We start from the raw sequence: 4,489 nt of genomic DNA, 5'->3' as shown, positions 1-4,489 counted from the left end.
ACTACATTTTGATGAAACCAAAGCTATAACAATATAGCATCCTATATCAAACCAATTACCTTTAATCAAGCTAAATTACCTTTAAAATTTAACAAACCTACCTTTGTAGCCCTGACTTCACTTAAACTATAGTCTGTAAATACACGCCGGTTCTCTTGGCCGGTTGATTCGTTAAGTGCCCCGTATGCCGTCGCTTAAGCAACAAAAATGCCTTGTTTACGGGTGCAGCGATAACGTGCGATCCTCCTGGCGCCATTGCCCACGGTTTCGTGTCCAAGAACACAGCGACCAGCGACGACCAGTACGTCCTTGGTTCCGAGCTGGTCTACCGCTGCGACCACGGCTACTGGATCAAGGAGCACACCTACGATATCAAGACAACTTGCCAAGTGAACGGGCTGTGGGACGTCGACCTACAGTACCTCGCCTGTTTGCGTAAGTTGCGACTCGGTTTGGGACTTTGGCGCGCGATATAATTGGCCTTTTTGTTGTCTTTACGCAGGAGTCGTGTGCCCTCCGATCACGGATTTGGACAACGGCCACGTGGTGGTCAGCGGGGACTCGTTCACCCACACGGCCAGGTAACTGTCTCTCACCTTCTCTTTATACCAGTGGTTCTGAAGAGCACGATAAAAACGTAGCAAACACCCCTACTACACGGCAGCACAGACATTTACAAAATCAGATGTGAACAGATAGTAATATGCATTCCAGTCCAACGTTCGATTCTTAGAGCCGATTTGTTATACAAACCGGTTAGTTTTGAAAATTCAAACGTTTCGCTTGAGAATCTCTTAAGTTGCGTATTTAAAAAGCCTAACTTTCTAATAGTAATTTCTTGTCAGCGGCTCGGTTTTTTGTTACTGCATCCTAAAGTTTGCAATCGTCCCCGTTATAATTTGCATGCTTTGATCGCAGGTTTGAAAATTCGCACATTTTTGCCGACTTATCTCGCAGTGCGACGAGCTTGATAGCAATGTAAAAGGCTAGTAATAAAAAGTTTTATATCGGGTTAGGAGTTTTAAGATTTTTTTTAACTTGGACCAGAGAAAAAAAACGATACATAGTTTTATCCTGAAAAAAAAAATACATTTATGTTCCAGCTAAGTAATGATTTGAGTTATATTAGGTCTAAAGAACTATGGTAAGTGGTGAGCCGTTAACACGTTTGCCGTTTAGGTACTCGTGCGATAAAGGGTACGAGCCAACTTCAAAAAGTGAGCCTTGGATTTGCTCAGAAACCGGGAGCTGGTTTTCTTCAAAACCAAGATTATCTTGCGCACGTACGTTTAGACGTATATAAAACATTTATCACAATAAATTCTCTCGACAGACGGTTCTATTTGCGAACGTACGTCATAGGCAATTTGAGATTATTCATGGTAATGTCGCCTGCATTTTCAAAAAAGGAAAAAAAAAGTTTAAATATAAAATGAGAAGTCGAAAATCAACAATGTTTTAATGACTTAAGATAATGACAAAGACTTAAACTTAAGTAACGGTTTTCCAATGAATTGATTTGACTTAAGTCTTTTAAATGACTTGGATGTTGAAATAAAGTCATTTCAATTAGCATTTTTCATTATAAATTGAGGTATTTCACTTAAGTTTTACACGTAAAAAATTTTCCTTGCTTTATTTTGGATTTTTGGATTTTTTAGTAGAGGGTATTGCTCATAATAATCGAACTAATTAACCAACTTTAATTTAACGTTTGATTTTCACGACAGGGACTTGAAATTGACTTGATCTAATTATGACTTGATGGACTCGAGTCTTTTCACAAATGTCTTGACTAGAAATTACGCCATTTTAAAATGACTTGTTTACAACACTGGAAATCAATATATTCAACTGGAACGCCGCTAAGTAATAGAGACCTGCAATAAAAGCAAGAAAGTAAATGCAATGTGCAAAGCATTTCTGTTATCGCTATGGACATGAAAAATTCTTTATAAGATTAGGATTGGGGTTGGCTTTAGAGGTATCATAGTGATTTTTACAGTCCCTGCGATTGATAGTGGTACAGCCGCCCTGGCTAGTTGTTAAGTTGGCTTTGCGTTTAAATCAGAAAAAAACTAACAAGGATACGTAAGGCACTGCTGTTTGCTCTACGAACTTGCAACTTTCAGAACAGGGTTTAATGCACCTGATAAAAATATTAAATCTCATCATTCGAACACCGTTTTTTTGACGAAAATTTCCATCCGAACAGAAATAAACTGCGAAAGCAATTGCCCGGAGCTAGCCCACGCAGTCCTGTCCTTCGCCTCTAGGCCTGTGGCGCCGGGAACCACGTGCGAGTACGACTGTAACGAGGGCTACTTCTTCTCGGCAGGAGTCACCGAGCGTGTGGTGACGTGCGGGGAAGACGGCGAGTGGCAAAATGTTGCGTCCTGCCTCTGTGAGTTAATTACTTTTGGAAATTGCGCCGCTAATTTTTCTTGTACAGTAAAGTACCAATGCCAAACCGCCACTGCTACCGAGTAGTTTTTTTCTCGAACTTTAAAGGGTCTAGCCCAGTGTTTCCTAAACAGGTGAATAGTTCACCCCAGGGTGAATAAATTTTCTGCAGGGGTGAACAGTCAGAAAGGAAAGATAGCTTTGCAGTAAATCGACTACTGAACTGGTGTTTTTTTTTTGCTTATTGTATTAGAAGTTGGTTTGCACTGAGTTTATAAGTACAGACTGTGTTTTGTGCTTTTGTAGCTTTATATTTCTGGACTCAAGAAATTGTAGATTTACAATGGTAAAAATTAGCTTGAGTTAATCTTGACAAAAATCGAAACAACCTAAGTCGTTTTGTGCTATTATATATAGACGAGTTAGTTTTATCATATCATCATATCATGAGACAAGGGTGAATGAAACCTAGAGATCGATGCAAGGGGTGAACAAAACTAAAAAATGTTTAAGAAGCACTGGTCTAGCCTAAAGCATGATGTATTATTTAATTTTTTTAACAACGCAAAATCCAGGTAGGTTTCGCATATTATCGCGCTTTTTACTGGTGTAATTTATTTACATCTACAGTACTACTACAATAGTCCTTTTCTGCTAGAGGTAAAATGGAAAATACTCTGTTTAACCTAGGCAACGCTGGGTTAGAATACAATAAAAAATGCTCTTTTAACCTGGGCTACATCGGTTGTTTCATTTAGTAATTCTGAAATCTATAGAAATAAGATCTAAGTCAGTGGTTCTCATGCCGGTCCGCCAAATATATTACAATCTTAAATCTCAACTACAAAATGCAAGATGCTGAAGGCTTGTCCATCAAATTTAGAACTCGCCTGCTTCGTAATTTGCAACCTTGTGACGTAACATAGAGTTAATGGTCTACTTTGGACTTTATCGTACGACACAATGCAAGTGTTGTGCCCAACTGTTTAAAATTAGGCTACTGATCGTTTAAGTCTTGTATGTGAAAAACTTTAATAGAACCACGTATAACACGTGTGATATCAACGAGACAGCAGGAAATTGCTCATTGAATTTAAGTTTCCATACTTTGCTTTTAAGTTGCATACTGTCATATTTGCATTTTGGGTTGATTTTGATTTTTGAAGGTCCACCGGTCCGCAAAATTTGTTTTAAAATTTCACCGGTCCGTAAGCTAAAAAAGGTTGAGAACCACTGATCTAAGTAGTCCTAACAACAACTTTAACCATAAGAAGACGGTGTATACTGTATATATAGCGCGCCGATTATGTGTCGTTCTGTCATGGAAGTTTGGGTTCCGCTGTTTTTTGCACCGGGCTGTTTGCCCTTGTTTGGGGTTAGGGGTGGTTATTGGGACGCGTTAAAGTGTTATTAGGACATGTTAAAATTTTGGTTAGGGTTGAATCTGAGATTAAGTAAAAGGATCTTATTCTGACTGTTAGGCTTTATTCCGATTTATATTTTATTGTCTAGAGTTATTATTTTTTTAGACCTTTTTTAATTATGGTCTTTTTGCTGGAGTGCCTTTTGAAGACTCGATGACCATTCGTTTATTTATGTTACGTATTGCTCTGAGATTTCTGTACCATTACATAAACTTATAAAACGAATAATTTTAACAAAATATAATATATCAAGTTTTGTTTAACGACCGCGATACTTTTTGTCCAAAATATCGAGTATCGGCATCGCAAAAAAATGACAAATATGAGACATCCCTAATGCCATACATTTATCCTTGGCGTTACGCGCAAAGCACCCTTGCTTGTTATTCCTCATTCCTGGTCGATCGCAAGACTTGACAAACTCCGAAATAATAAGGTTTCACGACTAAAAATCTCCGTGACGCGTTGCAGCATTCGCTGGGCAGGAGTGCGAATTTCCAGAGGCCATTCCCTTCTCCTACTTCGAGTCGAACAAGTCCCAAGCGCTGACCCTGCAATGCTATCCCGGGTATTACATCAAAAGGGGCGGCAGGGAGGTTAACGGCGTCACGATGCAATGCACTCCGACCGGCTGGATTCCGGATGACCTCGTTTGTTCAGGT

The sequence above is a fragment of the Ascidiella aspersa genome, chromosome 1 (genome assembly GCF_963924565.1).
Source record: "Ascidiella aspersa chromosome 1, kaAscAspe10.2, whole genome shotgun sequence".
Lineage (NCBI taxonomy): Eukaryota > Metazoa > Chordata > Ascidiacea > Phlebobranchia > Ascidiidae > Ascidiella > Ascidiella aspersa.
Note: the sequence above shows the minus strand (reverse complement) of the source record.